The sequence below is a fragment of the Pleurodeles waltl genome, chromosome 3_1 (genome assembly GCF_031143425.1).
Source record: "Pleurodeles waltl isolate 20211129_DDA chromosome 3_1, aPleWal1.hap1.20221129, whole genome shotgun sequence".
NCBI classification, from domain to species: Eukaryota; Metazoa; Chordata; class Amphibia; order Caudata; family Salamandridae; genus Pleurodeles; species Pleurodeles waltl.
Window position 1 is genome coordinate 704995577 of NC_090440.1, and position 18092 is coordinate 705013668.

Sequence of the window (18092 nt, forward strand, 5' to 3'; positions counted from 1 at the left end):
GTGGGTCACCTGTTGGGGCTGCCTCCTCTTCCTGTGACTGTCGTCATTGCTGAGGACTTCAGTCCTTGGGTTGAGTCGCCCTGAACCTTTCTGGTCCCCGGCAGCTCAGTATTTCTTCTTCCACAACATTTGCTTCTGCCAAGGCTTGTTGGTGATTTTTCCACACCGCTGACTGACTGCATTCCTTATTCTGGCGTGGTACGTCGACTGCATTACTTCAGGAACTCTTCCGCTGCTCAAGTGTTGCACTGCTGACTGTCTCCGTCCAACTGGTCCTGCATCTACAGACGGGCGGGTAGTGTCTCCTGTCATGACCGGACACTCCAACGTGAACTGGAGTTGGTCCCCTTCCTCTAAAGGTCTTCCTCTACCAGGATCCACCTTTGCTTTCTTGCAGTCTTGTCTGGGTCTTGCAAAATCCTCTTCTGAAGTCCTTTTGGTGGGTTTGGGCAAAACCAGGCACTTACCTCTTCTCTCCTGGTTTGCTGGTGGGCACCCGGGTACTTACCTTTTGGGCTTTCTAGTTCTTCCAGCTCCTCTCTACCGATTCCACGTCCTTGGGTGGGGACCCGACTTTCGCATTCCACTTTCTTAGTGTATGGTTTGGTCTTCCCCTAGGGCTTTTAGTACCTACTAGTGCTTTCGCTGTTTTCTATTGCCTTTTATGCAGATTTCTGACTTCTAATGTACATATAATAGTGTGTTTATTTACCTCCATTTGGGGTATTGCCTATTCAGTATTCTATTTCTTATGTTACTATAATAAAGTATGTTTATTTTTGTAACACTGTGTGGTTCTTTCATATGTGTAAGTGCTGTGTGACTAGAGTGGTATCTTTGCATGTCTCCTAGATAGGTCTTGGCTGCTCCTCCAAAGCTACCTCTAGAGAGCTGTGGTTTCAGAGACAGTGTCTACACCTCACTAAGAGGGGATACCTGGAACTGGTATAAGGTGATAACACCATAAGTGCTCACAACACATCAGGCCAGCTTTCTGCAGTCCAAATTGTTATTGAACTACAGAAACCAAAAATCAGCAGTGTAGTTCTCTAAAGACCACAAGGAGCAACAAAAAAGTGTTGGAAAACTGGAAAGGATCTGCAGGTAAATCTGTCTTCAACCCATTAAACACTCATATCTGCTCGGAAGACACATAAAACATTTCCACTAAGAAGTAAGATCTCCTGTCTGTGGAAAATAGCTGCATATTCAGTTCAATTGTTAAAACTTTATTTGGTCCATTTTTTTTTACCATAAAAGCACAAAACATACAGCATTAATCACAAATTATTAAAATTAAAACACACACAATACTTACACAAGAAATTCAACAAACAGCCTAAAATGTCATACCCCTATCTAGCACTAATACATTTACCTTTTATAAAATGTAAAAGTGGTATCTGACTAAATGTCCATAAAATTACAACTGTGGGTACCATAAGTGTTCCGGAGTTTGATAGCAGCCCTGATATAACTCACAACTGAAAAACATATTTCCGGCGTAGCAGCAGATTGCGGATATCGCAAACCATCTTTGTGAGACTTAAAGTGCATACGCTTTAAAATGGGGTAAAGAAAATCAGCCCGAAACACTGAATAAAATTTACAAAAAAGCATAAAATGCATAGTTGATTGCATTGAGATACCATCACATGGGCAGCGTGGAAAAAATGTTACTCTTGAGCCCGCTATCGGAAAAGTGACTAAATGGTGTATTAAGTCCAGCCTTAGCCCTGTGAGATAAAATCTATGCTGTGAATTAATTATCCATGTCAAGTACCCATTCATGCCCAAACTATTAGAAAGCTTCTTCTAATTAAGGACAGAAACCATCTTAAGGGACCTTCCCATAAGACCTTCATCCTTGTAAGACAAATAACATTTTTTGATAATTTCCTTTATTTGCAGCCATGTCCCTTTAGGGGAATCAAAATGTTGGTTCATCCCAAGACTACACAAATTACTTTTTACGTAGGCCAGCCACTGGATAGTGTGCCAATTATCTAAATTCAGGCAATCCATAAGCATTTTCTGGGAAAACCCCACCTTAGGGGCACTCCAAATTTTAGTCCAAGGCAACAGTGGAGCCATATACACGAAGTCTTCCAAATAATCCATTCCAAGTTCAAAGTGGAAAATAAAGCTAGTCGTACTTTGAGGTATCGTTAGCAGGTGACTGAGAAACTTGTTCTCAGTTATTTGAAACTTGCCTGGCATAGCACAGCCCAACACACCTGCTTCATAAGCGCCAAGTGAAAAGCATTTACTCTTATACAGCTGAATCAACTCCTTAATTGGTTTATAGTGCAATCGATTAGCAAATCTAAATAACACATCACAGGCTGCCACCATTTTTAATGTTCTAAATAACTTTAAAAAAGGGACTTTTGAAATTTGTGTTTCTCAAAATTTTTTGGTCTTGGTTGATTTGGGACCACAGGTCAAAACAAAGTATTTCTGATGATTGACCTTAAGATTTAATTTACGCATAAAATCATTAAACCCGGTTAAAATATTTTGAAGACCATTTGTGGTTAATGCCAAAAGAACGGCATCAAATGCATAGGAGAGGACTGGAACTGCCTGTACGCCAAGTTGTGGTAAATATATTTACTGTAATAATCTAAAAAGGTACCTAAAGAATATTTATATAATAAAAACAGAAACGGGTCTAAGAGCATCCCTGTCAAAAGCCTCTGGAGACTCCTATAGTTTAGTACACTCCCCGACAATAGTGCAACGCACCTTGGTAGATGTATTCGTATGAAGGCGCTGTACCAACATCACCAATGTGGGATCAATTCACGCCTGATCCAGGTCCGTAATATTCCATGGTCCACAAAGTCAAAAAGCACAGGAGAGGTGCATAAAAGCCACGGGAAAGGCACCTCTCTTGGCTGTGACATATTTTCCCCAGATGAGTCAGGTTTAGGGCCTGCTCCACCGTCCCTAAACTGGACCTAAACCCATATTAAATGGGGAAAAGGATGATGATGACTCGGCCCAGGTCTCTAGTTTATCTAAAATAACCCTTCCAAAAATCTTTACTGTTGAATCTAACAGAGAAATTGGGCGGTAGCAGGAGGGCGTATTTCAATCTCCTTTTTAAAACATTGGTACTATGATGGCCTCTTTCAGTTAATCCTTTATATTTCCTTTAACTACTGCCCTCAAGACATTAGTCAACAACTGGGCACACAGATGGATAATAAATGTAAACAAATCGATAGGTACCCCGTCTGGACCTGGGGCTTTACCATTAGTTGTTCCTGCATTGCTTTAACAACTGCTGCATAATTAACAAGGTCAGCTAACCAGTGATCACTAACCTCAAGAAATGGGAGGCCTAAAACATCCCTTTGAGTTACTAAAACATCCCCAGGATTGAAAATGGCTGTAAAACGATCAGTCCAATCCTGGGCACTAATATGGCACTCTATTCCAGAGGAAAAGTTTTTAGTAAAGAGGGTCCGATTGACAATCTCCCAAAAAAGATTAGGGCTGCCGCTTTTTCTAAGTCCTCCCAGGCCATAGTCCTCAATTCTTGTTTCCTTTTTAATAGGGCTTGCTTATAGACTTCTCTGGCCCTTCTTATAGCTTCTGAATTACGAGGTATATAATAAGTGGCCTTTTTATAGTGCCTTAAGCGCTATTGTACCGTGCCGCGCCGCCCCGCCCCCTGCTACCACTGCGAGCCGCTCCTGGCTATGACACCTCAAGATTCAAAGAGCCGAAACTAAATATCGTTGGGAAAATTAGAAACAAAGTGACTGGAATTACAAACAGCGCATAGTCCTTGTTGGAGGCAGCACCTATGATCTTGAAGGTACATTCTTCTAAAACTGAGCAAGCCTTACCTCACTCACCGTTAAGAGAGGAATGCAAAAACACACTGTAGGAGGCTGGACTGGCTTGTAGTGAGTACCAAGGGGTACTTACACCTTGCACCAGGCCCAGGTATCCCTTATTAGTGTATAGGGTGTCTAGCAGCTTAGGCTGATAGATAATGGTAGCTTAGCAGAGCAGCTTAGGCTGAACTAGGAGACGAGTGAAGCTCCTACAGTACCACTAGTGTCATATGCACAATATCATAAGAAAACACAATACACAGATATACTAAAAATAAAGGTACTTTATTTTTATGACAATATGCCAAAAGTATCTCAGTGAGTACCCTCAGTATGAGGATAGCAAATATACACAAGATATATGTACACAATACCAAAAATATGCAGTATAGTATTAGAAAACAGTGCAAACAATGTATAGTTACAATAGGATGCAATGGGGACACATAGGGATAGGGGCAACACAAACCATATACTCCAAAAGTGGAATGCGAACCACGAATGGACCCCAAACCTATGTGACCTTGTAGAGGGTCGCTGGGACTGTAAGAAAACAGTGAGGGTTAGAAAAATAGCCCACCCCAAGACCCTGAAAAGTGAGTGCAAAGTGCACTAAAGTTCCCCAAAGAGCACAGAAGTCGTGATAGGGGAATTCTGCAGGAAAGACCAAAACCAGCAATGCAACAACGATGGATTTCCAGACGAGGGTACCTGTGGAACAAGGGGACCAAGTCGAGAGTGGGCAGATGCCCAGGAAATGCCAGCTGTGGGTGCAAAGAAGCTGCTACTAGGCAGTAGAAGCGGAGGATTCTGCAGGAACGACAAGGGCTAGAAACTTCCCCTTTGGAGGATGGATGTCCCACGCCGTGGAAAGTCGTGCAGAAGTGTTTTCCTGAAGAAAGACCGCTAACAAGCCTTGCTAGCTGCAAGTCGTGCGGTTAGGGTTTTTGGATGCTGCTGTGGCCCAGGAGGGACCAGGATGTCGCCAATTGCGTCAGGGGACAGAGGGGGCGCCCAGCAAGACAACGAGCCCTCTCAGAAGCAGGCAGCACCCGCAGAAGTGCCGGAACAGGCACTATGAAGAGGAGTGAAACGGTGCTCACCCGAAGTTACACAAAGGAGTCACACGCCGCCGGAGGACAACTCAGGAGGTCGTGCAATGCAGGTTAGAGTGCCGTGGACCCAGGCTTGGCTGTGCACAAAGGATTCCCTCGGAAAGTGCACAGGAGCCGGAGTAGCTGCAAAAGACGCGGTTCCCAGCAATGCAGTCTGGCGTGGGGAGGCCAGGACTTACCTCCACCAAACTTGGACTGAAGAGTCACTGGACTGTGGGAGTCACTTGGACAGAGTTGCTGGATTCAAGGGACCTCGCTCATTGTGCTGAGAGGAGACCCAGAGGACCGGTGATGCAGTTCTTTGGTGCCTGCGGTTGCAGGGGGACGATTCCGTCGACCCACGGGAGATTTCTTCGGAGCTTCTAGTGCAGAGAGGAGGCAGACTACCCCCACAGCATGCACCACCAGGAAAGCAGTCGAGAAGGCGGCAGGATCAGCGTTACAGAGTTGCAGTAGTCGTCTTCGCTACTTTGTTGCAGTTTTGCAGGCTTCCAGCGCGGTCAGCAGTCGATTCCTTGGCAGAAGGTGAAGAGAGAGATGCAGAGGAACTCTGATGAGCTCTGGCATTCGTTATCTGCGGAAATCCCCAAAGCAGAGACCCTAAATAGCCAGAAAAGAGGGTTTGGCTACTTAGGAGAGAAGATAGGCTAGCAACACCTGAAGGAGCCTATCAGAAGGAGTCTCTGACGTCACCTGCTGGCCCTGGCCACTCAGAGCAGTCCAGTGTGCCAGCAGCACCTCTGTTTCCAAGAAGGCAGAGGTCTGGAGCACACTGGAGGAGCTCTGGGCACCTCCCAGGGGAGGTGCAGGTCAGGGGAGTGGTCACTCCCCTTTCCTTTGTCCAGTTTCGCGCCAGAGCAGGGCTGAGGGGTCCCTGAACCGGTGTAGACTGGCTTATGCAGAAATGGGCACCATGTGTGCCCATGAAAGCATTTCCAGAGGCTGGGGGAGGCTACTCCTCCCCTGCCTTAACACCATTTTCCAAAGGGAGAGGGTGTAACACCCTCTCTCTGAGGAAGTCCTTTGTTCTGCCTTCCTGGGCCAAGCCTGGCTGGACCACAGGAGGGCAGAAACCTGTCTGAGGGGTTGGCGGCAGCAGCAGCAGCAGCTGCAGTGAAACCCCTGAAAAGGCAGTTTGGCAGTACCCGGGTCTGTGCTAGAGACCCGTGGGATCATGGGATTGTGCCAACAATGCCAGGATGGCATAGAGGGGGCAATTCCATGATCTTAGACATGTTACATGGCCATATTCGGAGTTACCATTGTGAAGCTACACATAGGTAGTGACCTATATGTAGTGCACGCGTGGAATGGTGTCCCCGCACTCACAAAGTCCGGGTAATTGGCCCTGAACAATGTGGGGGCACCTTGGCTAGTGCCAGGGTGCCCACACACTAAGTAACTTAGCACCCAACCTTTACCAGGTAAAGGTTAGACATATAGGTGACTTATAAGTTACTTAAGTGCAGTGTAAAATGGCTGTGAAATAACGTGGACGTTATTTCACTCAGGCTGCAGTGGCAGGCCTGTGTAAGAATTGTCAGAGCTCCCTATGGGTGGCAAAAGAAATGCTGCAGCCCATAGGGATCTCCTGGAACCCCAATACCCTGGGTACCTCAGTACCATATACTAGGGAAGTATAAGGGTGTTCCAGTATGCCAATGTAAATTGGTAAAATTGGTCACTCGCCTGTTAGTGACAATTTGAAAGAAATGAGAGAGCATAACCACTGAGGTTCTGATTAGCAGAGCCTCAGTTAGTCATAACACAGGTAACACATACAGGGCACACTTATGAGCACTGGGGCCCTGGCTGGCAGGGTCCCAGTGACACATACAACTAAAACAACATATATACAGTGAAATATGGGGGTAACATGCCAGGCAAGATGGTACTTTCCTACACACACTTTATCTTATTCTTCATGGTTCAAGCGGAAGCTCTCCCCGCACCTTTCAAATAACACGCTCTTCATGCAAGCACCCTTTCTAAGTACAGATCTTTCGCTAAGAACTAATCTACAGCTGGTCTAAAATATTCGTATGTGGTGTTCATTTTCTAATCTTACATTGTGCCTATTTGACAACTTGTATCATTAGAAATGATCTGCACATTTACATAGCAATTTGACTGCACGTTATTCAAGTGATATTTGCTAATACTTTGTATTTTTATTACTAATTATCGTGTTCTGACGAAGACTTTGAGTGGGTGACTACAGAAAACCCCAGTTAAATATCGATTCCACTTATTGCTGCTTCGCCTTCTTGGAACAGCAGTTGTTCCATTGCCTAAAACATGGTGCGGGTTTTTATCACAGACATTAAGCTTGAGGTTCTGTGGCAGCGAGAGATTCTCTGAGCACCAGTAGAATAGTGCAAGGATAGGCAGAGCGTACCGACTTGGAGTGGCAGGCTCTCTGACACCTCTCCACAGCCCCTCCCCACCGGTTTCCTGGGCACTCCGCATGGAGCAAATGACTGCCGCTTTGCCAATTTTATCAATGTGCCCATAGCAAATTGAATGACTTTAAATTAAAGAGGCTTGGGGTTGACTCCGCTTCTTGGCGCTTTTAAACCAGGAATCTTGCATATCTAAAATCCATTTATTCATCTATTACATTCCCTGCTTACTTATACTTGAACCTAATGTGCTGTGCATAAACGTCACCGTTGTGACTTCCTCTGGGCCTGCCCCTGAGTCGCATTACTCCAGTTTTACGAATGCAACTGAAGCACCCTTACGTTAGAGGTTCTAAGTTCACCACTACTCACTTAGATTCGTGATTTCAGTTTCTCAGGGCTTTGAAAATTCGCGTTGATATATGCAAACTGGCGGAAACAGGGCGCTTTAGTTCCGAAGCCTTGTCAGGAGATGGCAGTGTCGACGAAGAAACCACTATTGAAAACCAGTGACTCATCTGATTTCCCAGTGCTAGTGAAGGAGTGAAGCGCTTCCTTCCCTTGAGTACATGATATACAGGGCACAAGTCTTAAAAAAAAGAAGTGGTGGGATTAACCACGTTATACAGTATACAAGTGACATCAGTGGCGCATGATTTCAGTGTGTGATATCGCAAGTAGTATCACAGGAAGTGGCATTACAACCCATAACCGTACAGGAAGTGACATCACAAAAAGTGACATCTGATATTAAGACCTCACACATATATTTAGCAGGTCTATAAGGAGTACATTTGAGCGAATTACCAGATTTAACAAATTAGATCTTGCTTTGTTGTTGTGCCAAAAATGTGACACAACCCTGATGCAAAATCCGGGCCTCAATTTCAACATTTATGTTTTTAAAATCTCTGCCACAACTAAATTGGCACAAGGAGAAACTTGGCAATACATCTGTTCTGCTTAACTGGCTGCACAGACTACATAAAAAAAAAATCTTATGGGGTTAAAGCATTGCTGCAGAGAGGTTTGTATGCCCATAAATCTCATGAAATAATAATGGTAAGATAGCTCTGGTGGTTAACACATTTGCTGGAGAGATGTGTGTTGTCTAGTCCGTTTTGAATCAAAATAGCAGAGAGGATTAACATATTTCCTGTAAAGCACATCGTGACAGATTTTTTTTTATGTAGATGGGTAAGTGGGCTACTGTTTTAACACGGAGACCCTTTTGTTACTTGCAGCTCATAAATTGTAATCCTTTTAATTCAGCACAGAGAGCTATGAAGGGCATGTGGCCCCTACACCTTGTAACCCTCACTATCCTATGAACCACACCCTGTTAGTAGATTTATATTTTATGATTTACAGTCAGTGTATAATGTGTACATATGATGTAAAGCGCTCTGACAGCCTGCAGTGGGATAAGTAGTGCCAAAAGAGAAATAAAACAAAATAATTATATTTAAATTGCTATTTGTGTAAACACAGGAGCAAACCAGCATATCTGGCATTCTTACTGTGCATGCATACCACTTAATTACTGGGACTGACCAAAGTCAAAATGATGCCCAATACCTGTGAAGTAACCACAAACTGTGTGCCTTTGTTTCACCTCCATTGCAGCTAGGTGTGCAGCTCTAGATAGCTCCAGTGAGAACAAAAGGGGTCCTGATAACCACTTAACTTTGGCCTTTGTTTTGGCCTCAGCTCAAATTTAAAGTAAAAAAAAGCTCCCTCACTGCTGCCTGCACATTGCTGCTCAGAAGGAAAGTAGACAACCTGCAGGCACTGCTGAATGCGTCGCAGTGTTTAAACATTACACCGTGACGAGTTCAGCATATTACAGTATGGCTTCACTACTTGGCATGGTGCACAAATTTGTGAAAATAGTGGATGGACAACATGTACCCACATGTATCCCCGACTTGCGCCCTGATGATAAATGTCACTCCTAGTTTGTGGGACGGGATACTGTTTTGCACAAAAACCAAACGCCTTTGCTCTAGGTGGCTAGTGCCACTATTACTAGGTTTTCTGTAGTAACCTGTAATGCTGCACTTGATGTTCAACAGATCTGCTTATCAGTGGCAAGCTACCGTTGGGCTGCCTGGATTAAGATTGTAAGGCCATGCCATCACCTTGGCCATGAGAAAATATCGTTCTGTATATGAAATACCCTGTCTGCATTTTAGTTTTTATTTTGAGTTGCCCCTACCCATCTGTAAGCAATACAGGAAGTACTGTTTAGTCCAGCATGTGACTTCCATTGCACACACTGGAAAATTGGGTCTGTTGGTATGTGTAATAATTTTTAGGGTCAAGCCTGCAATTGCATACACTTCCACATGTTTATTGCTTGCAAGGTGCTGTTGTATTTAGAAACGGGCTCGGAGCCTTCCTGTTGCTTATCATTTGTTGAATTGTGTACCACTCTTCTTTACAGCCTCACAGTTGGTCACAGCTGGCATATCCTCATTTCCGTTCCTGTCCATGGAGCAGTGGCCAAGCACTAATTGATTCAACTTAATCAGTGCATTCTGCTGCTCATGATCTGATTGAGGAATTATTTTGTTATTTTTAACTTCTGGTGCCCTGCAAACAGAAGGCGTGTGACTGGTGAAAATGTGCTCAGCAGGACAAACAAAATTGAAAAGTTGTATTTCAGTAGTTAACTTTTTGTTTTATTTTGCCAGGTCTTCTCTTCTTCCTTTGCACTAATGTTTTGTTTTGTTTTTGCTTGTGGGCGCTGTTCTGAAAAGATCACTATTATTTTGTTATAAATATTGCAAAGCAACATTGTTTCTTTTTTTATGTATAATTGTTTTAATTATGCTTTAACACATAATCATGCAGTGCGCCCTAATTCGCCCAACTCATATCAAAACTGCCTACCCCAATCCACTCCAATTCACCACATTCCCATCCTCTCAACCCACATCATTCTAATCTCCCCCACTCCAGTCCCCCAAAAAAAGCTCCAGTCCAAAAAAATCTGCCCCACTCTAGGACAGCGATCCAAAACAATCTGCTCCATTCAAATCCACAACAATCTGCCCCACCCCAATTCAAAACAATCTGTCACAATCCAATCTAAAACTATCTGCACCATTCCAATCTTCCTCACTCCAATCCAAAACAATCTGCTCCAATCCAAAACATCTTCCACACTCCAATACAGAACAATCAGCCTCACTCCACTCCAAAACAATCTGCCACACTCCATCTTCCCCATTCCAGTTAGCCTCACTCTAGTCCGCCACCCTCCATCACAGTCCACCACACCTTGATCCTCCCACCCCACTCCAATCTGATGTTCTCCAGTACAGCAAACCAAAACAATCTGCCCCTACTCAATCCAAAGCAATCTGCCCCACTGCAATCCAAATCAATCTGCCCCACTCTAATCCAAATCAATCCGCCCCACTCCAATCCAAAACAGTCTACCTCACTCCAGTCTGCCCCACTCCAATCTGCTCCAATCCAGTCTGTCCCACTCAATCCAATCCGCAATCTGCCCCACTCCAGTCCGAAGCAATCTGCCCGCTCCAGTCCCCCGAGCAGTCTTCCCCGCTCCAGTCTCCGAAGCAGTCTGCCCAGCTCCAGTCCCCGAAGCAGTCTGCTCCAGTCCCCGAAGCAGTCTGCCCTGCTCCAGTCCCCGAAGCAGTCCGCCCTGCTCCAGTCCCCGAAGCAGTCTACCCTGCTCCAGTCCCCGAAGCAGTCTGCCCTGCTCCAGTCCCGAAGCAGCCTGCCCCGCTCCAGTCCCCGAAGCAGTCTGCCAGACTCCAGTCCCTCCAGTCCCCGACGCGGCCTGCCTGGCTCCAGCCCCCAACGCGGCCTGTCTGACTCCAGTCCCCGAAGCGGCATGCCCCGTACCAGTCCCCGAAGCGGCATGCCCCGTACCAGTCCCCGAAGTGGCCTGCCCCGTACCAGTCCCTGAAGTGGCCTGCCCCGTACCAGTCCCTGAAGTGGCCTGCCCCGTACCAGTCCAATACAGTCCTCCTTCATCTAATCCACTCCTGTTCAGTCCACCCCACCCTAGTCCAGTCCACCTTAATCCATCCAACCCAATCCACCCTACTGAAATCCAGTCCAATCCACCCCCCCACTCCAAAAAATATATTCCAATCCAACCCCCTACTCCAAGCCAAACCACCCCAATCCAGTCTGCCCAACCCCAATCCAGTCTGCCCAACCCCAATCCAGTCTGCCCCACCCCTATCCAGTCCGACCCCACTCCAGTCCAATTCACTCCAATCCGCCCCACCTCAGTGCAGTCCACCCAACTCCAATTCAGTCCGGTCAACCCCACTCCAATCTACCCAACTCCAGTCCAGTCCACCCCACCCCACTATAGTCCATCCAGTCGACCCCAATTCAGTCCAATCCATGCTATTCCAGTCCAATATAATCCACCACACTACAATCCAATCCATCCCACCCACTCTAGTCCTATCAATTCATTTCAATCCAATCACCCCACTCCAATCCACCCCATTTCAATCCACTCCAATCTACCCCACTACCTCAACCTACTCCAATCTATTCCGCCCCATGCCACTCCAAAACACTCACTGCCACTGAACCATTGAACTCTACTCTCCTCAACAACACTTTCTACTCCCCCTTACTTCTCTCTACAACACTCTACTCCTCCACTGTACGACACTCCACGCCACTTACTTTTAGCCATGCTAAACAGCAGCCATACTAAGATATATATATAATGGCAAACACACATTGCCAAAGCCAATAGCTCTTGTATAGGTGAGACCTATTGGCTTTGCCAATGCTTGTTATTATTTGAGGAACTGTATACATGACAGTACACTCGCTGGGCATGATTTTTTAACTGTTGTGCGTTTTTTTTCAATTAATAATTCCTGTTTTTATAATGGCAAATTTTAGTATGTAATTGTTATGGCTTATGTTGAGGCAAAGTTGAGATTGAGTGCATATCGTAGTAATTATTATGGGGCATAGTATAGAAACTTTGCACAGTTGTATAAAGTAAGGAGCCATTTTGTAGCTCCTTTGGTAGAGAAAAGAGCAAAGATATTTTTTTCAAATCCACATCAAAGATAGGTTTTGTAGCGTCTTCCCCAGCCCATGAACATGCAAAGACCGCACCACACCCAGAGCTTTTGTTTAGATGTCTTTATTTCTCCGCATATATTCACACACTAAATCACTCTTCTAAGTCTGCCCAGAACCGCAAGGGTCTTAGCACACCTAGTCCCACAACACCATATCTCTCCCCCCCCCCTTGTTAAATAAAAAGTAAAAATAATAGTTATATCAGATCTATTCTATAAGTAGTCGAGGCTCTCACACTATTCAGCCAGATCAAGTGATGGAGATAAGCACTGATGGAGCAATAGTGGTGTAGATTCTGATGCTCATATGGACTGTTAAGTGGATCCTCCTTGAAGATTGAACTGTTGAATGTCAAAATAGGTGCTTAAAATGTTAAAAGCTTTTCCAGGATGCTGGACTAACACCATGTGTCTTTTGCACATCACCACCCTCGGACTGTGTCGGGGTAGAGGTACTCATGAACAGTAATCAGTAGGGTTCTGATCTTTACCCTGCTTGTGTACAATCACACAGTTGTACTCTTGCAGTTGCAAACCCCACCTAATATTGCGAGGGAGCATCTTAGCTTTCGGGTTCCCAAATATAGTGAGTAGCCCTTGGTGGTCCGTAATGATAGTAAAACATTTCCATATAGAAACACATGAAAATGTTTGCAGGTCCAGACAACAGTCAGATGCTCCTTCTCCAACTGAGAATGGGCTCGTTCTGTGTCAGACAGGCTCCTGCTGGCTTGGGCCACAATGTGTCTCTGAGCATTCGGATGTCCATTATGTTGAGCAAGGACTGCCCCTAACCCCACCGGGCTTTCATCTATGGTGTTCTCAGTATGTATTTTTCTACAGACCCTGGAAAGGAACATCTTGTTTAGTCACCTCTCTCAATAAGGCACTCACTGTAGAAAAAACATGATGTACCTTAAGAAATAAGTGGCCATACCTAAGAAGGATCGCAGTATGGGGGCATCTTGTGGTGGGGTGTGGTTTAAAGTAGCTGACAGAGCTTGCACTTTATCTCGGTCAGGAGTCATTCCACCATCAGAGAATGTGTCCAAAGAATTTAAGTTTGCTCTTATGAAACTCACACTTTGCTGCGTTCAGAGTGAGACTGGCGTCATTAAGTAATTTGCACACTTGCTCATGAGCTTTGTCATGCTCCTTCTGTGTTGCTCCAAGCACTGGGTATGTCATCACTACTCGAAAGCATGTGTGGCTGGTTGAATTATGCACTGTATAGCATCCTGAAATATTTTTGCAGCTGATGACACTGCAAAGGTCAGTCTTTTATATCTTAACAAGCCAAAGTGAGTCGAAAAAGTGGTAACGTACCTGCATTTCTCTTCCAGCTTGAGTTTGAGGTATCCCCTGCTCAGGTCAAGATGAGAGAAAACTTTGTCGCAGTTCGACTGAATGATCATGTCAGTTATGTGTGGACCACAATGCCTTTCTCTCTTCTCTTGATTGCTTTGTTGGCCTGGTGCATATCAACACAGGTGCACACAGCACCTCCACTGTCCTTTTTGGGGACCACCACTATGGGTGAAACGCAATGCGTAGGTCGAGTGGAACGTTCAATAATGTCATGCTTCAGCAGCATTTTCAGTTCTTCCTCAACAGCTTCTTGCAAATGAAAAGCAATTCTGCGGTGCTGCTGAGCGGTGGGGCAAATGTTTTCGTTAATGTGAAGTCACACTTACATTGTTTTAAGTCTTCAAAAGGCCATGTAATAACGGGAATTTCAGATTGAGTATCTAAGTTTTAATTGAGAGATATCAGTCCCATGTCAGCAGCATTTGCAAAGCCCAGCAGGCTTGCACTGGACGAAGTTCCTGGAAATTTGTGAATTGCACAGACACTGCTTTATATTTCATGGTCGCTGTGAATGATCCTTAACTGTGCAACGGTTTCGAAGCAGCCCACGTATATACCTTTGTGTTTGACAGGTTTAGTCATGGCACAGGAGACAGGTTGTTAAACTTTCTCAACTGTCATGATGTAAATCGACAAACTACTGTCTATAAGGTTATGGGGGCAACTGTTAGCTTTTATTGTGATCTTATGGCAGAGTCCAAAGTAACTAGGTCGTTCCATTTGACGATTTGTTCTTGTCATTTGTTCTTCCTTGCACACAGCCAACCCAACATGCGCCAGGATGACATCATCATTGAACATCGATCTTCTTCATTAGCACTTGATAATGTTGGTGAGCCTTTGCAGGAAGAGCTTGACAGTCATCTATTTCATCAGGTTTCTACTTGTCGTAACTGATGGTGCTTTTTGGCCTTGTGAGTGTGACGAAAATGATTCTGGAACTTTCTGGTGTCCAGTTTTTTCTTCTCACTGTGATGCATTTGATTTCTTTTTCGCCTTACAAATCATTATGAAGTGGTTTTCTTTTCCGCAGCCTTTGCACGTTTGGCTTATGGCTGGACATTTATCTTCCTGAGGATATGAAAACCCATATCTCAAACATATCATTACCTTCTTTAAAGACGTCAACTTGTGTGCATCTGCTTGATGCTTGTACCTGCTATTCGTTCAGTGCTGATCATTTTTCGCTATTCCAGCTTTCATATCAGCAGCTTGTTCTGCTCTTTCATCAGCTCTAGCAGCCATGAGTATTTTGTCGAATCTGAGCATCTCTCTCAGCATGCATCTTCTGAAAGAGTCCGACAGATAGCCATTGTTGACTATAAGGTGTTTGACTTTCATCATGAAATTCACTGAACTTAGTGTTTGATGAGAATATCTTGCCGTTTTGCTTGATTGAAAATGTACCTTTTATAGTCAACATTCGGTATCGGATTGAGGTTGGTATACAGTGTGATATTGCATCAGTCTTCAAGATTTTCTTAGACACTTTTACTCCATCACCAGCAAAGTTCTTTGAATGATTAATGATTTTCTTATTGTCTACTTCTAGGGCATATATTAAGTCATCAAATGTCTAAATCCATGCAGACCATCTACGCCAATGGCGTTGTTTCCTGCGGTGTCAAAAGGCAGTGTTGGTTTCAGAGACGCAACTGCCTCATACTTCTCGCCCTTTTCTATTGCCACTGATGGTCTATGGTGTTATGGTGGCAGTAGCCACCCACTGTTTGCAAATGTAATTTCTGTAAGCAGAGGCTGCTTGCTTGTGCTTGAGTCGTCCTGTCCGAGCAGAAGCTGTACATCTTCACCCTCTTTTTTTACTATAAGTATTGCTTCTGTCTGTCGCACTTGGTCACTGTTTTGTTTAGCCTTTTTCATATACCTGGTTGTCACTGCCTTTAACCTTTTGCTTGTATTGATGATGGCTCTGTTAGAATGTGTCAGTCTTTCTTCTTTTGACCTTGCCACTGAACGCTCTCCTCCGTATGGTCTTCCACTCCTTTGAGAGCTGTCTAAGGGCTGGAGCGGCACTTCGATTCAGCCAACTCTGACATGCTTCAGATCGAGCTCACTTGAAACACACAAGCAGTCTGCTAGGTCATTGCAAACACTCAGAGAGAGCAGCCTCATTTTTGTAGCGCATGTATCCTCTTCCTCATCACCAGTTGTAGCTTCCACCCCAGCCCGGGTGCATGCAAAGACCATGCTCACACACAGCTGTTGATTAGGCGCCTTTATTTCTTCGCATAGAATCACACACCTAATCACTGATTACGTCATAACTGTTAATAGCCACACCGCCCAGCAGGTTAGGCAATCTCTTGTAAGTCTGCACCTAGTCTGACATCACTACAGATTTTTGCACAGAACAAAAATGGAGTAAACAAATTGAGAACTAGTTAAACATGTACAACCCATTTAATGATTAATGAAGGAATCATAGTTCCTGCTTTTAAATTAAATACAACAGGAAGTGAATGTTGAATTATTTTTGCTACCTATACCCTAGCGGTTATAAGAAACTGATTTTGCCTCAAATGTTCATCTTAAAAACATGGGGAAATCTATTTTCTATTTTGCCTGCTACGTAAATGGAACAAAATAGCTCCAAATTAAACCCTAGAGGAGGCTTTGGGCAAATAATGATACTGTTTGCTACAGTCCTTATTTAAACTAGCGATAAAAATGCTGCAAATAAAGTTACTAAGCTTGTCAGCCTTTGTGTTACATTCCACTAACCTGGACACTATTGATTCCAATAAATAACCTTTAGTGTGAGCCCTTATGCATGTAATGACCTCCTGCACTAGTTGCCGAGCCAGACAGCAGTTACCGGATTGCTGCATCAATCCCAGCACCAGTTTCAGGCTGTGTTCCAGGCACTCCTTTGTTAGGTCTGGTTTTTGACAGCAGAAGTACCAAACAGACCTATTGATAACCTACACAGAGTGGGCTTTGGATCCAACAACTGGCTTTCTTCAAACAACCTCTTTCAGCCATTGCCTCACTCAATCGATCAATCAAACAAATTTGTAGAGCGCGCTACTCACCCGTGAGGGTCTCAAGCTGCTGGGGAGGGGAAACCGGAGGGGGAGGGGGGTGAGAGGGAGGGTCACTGATCGAACAACCATGTCTTGAGCTTCTTTCTGAAGACCAGTAGGTCCTTGGTTTTGCGGAGGTCGGTGGGGAGGGAGTTCCAGGTTTTGGGGGTGAGGTAGGAGAAAGACCTGCCTCCTGTGGTGGTGCATTGGATGCGGGGGACTGTGGCTAGGGCGAGGTCGGCTGATCGGAGGTTGTGTGTGGAAGTTAACTCTTTCATTGAGGTAGGTTGGGCCGGTGTTGTGGAGGGATTTGTGTGCGTGGATGAGGATCTTGAATGTGATTCTCTTGTCTATGGGGAGCCAGTGAAAGGATTTGAGGTGTGGTGAGATTCGTTCATGGCGGGGGAGGCCAAGGACGAGGCGAGCGGCTGTGTTCTGGATTCTCTGGAGTTTGCGTTTGAGTTTGAGTGTGGTGCCGGCGTAAAGGGCATTACCGTAGTCCTGTCTGCTGCTGATGAGTGCGTGGGTGACTGTCTTTCTGGTTTCTGGGGGAATCCATTCGAAGGATTTTTTTTTTAGTGTGCGTAGTGTGTGGAAGCAGGAGGAGATTACAGCATTGATTTACTGTGTTATGGAGAGGGAGGAGTCGAGGATGATGCCAAGGTTGCGTGCGTGGTTTGCGGGGGTGGGTGCGGGCCTAGGGTGGTGGGCCACCAGGAGTCGTCCCATGTGGTTTTGTTGGGGCCGAAGATGATGATCTCGGTTTTGTTTGAGTTGAGCTTGAGGTGGTTAGTGGTCATCCAGTTGGCGGTGTCGAGGAGAGCGGCGTGTAGGTTGGTTTTGGCAGTGGTGGGGTTGCGGGTGAGGGAGAGAGGATGAGTTGGGTGTCATCTGCATAGGAGAGGATAGTGATTCCGTGTGCTCGGAGGATGTTAGCTAGGGGGATCATGTAGATGTTGAAGAGTGTGGGGCTGAGGGAGGACCCTTGGGGGACTCCGCAGGTGATCTTGGTAGTGTTGGAGTGGAAGGGTGGAAGGCGGACTCTCTGGGTCCGGTCGGTGAGGAAGGAAGTGAGCCAATCTAAGGCTTTGTGGCGAATTCCTATGTTGTGGAGGTGTGTGCGGAGTGTGTGGTGGCAGACGGTGTCAAAGGCTGCGGAGAGGTCTAGGAGGATCAGTGCGACGGTCTCGCCTTTGTCGACTTTGGTCCTGATATC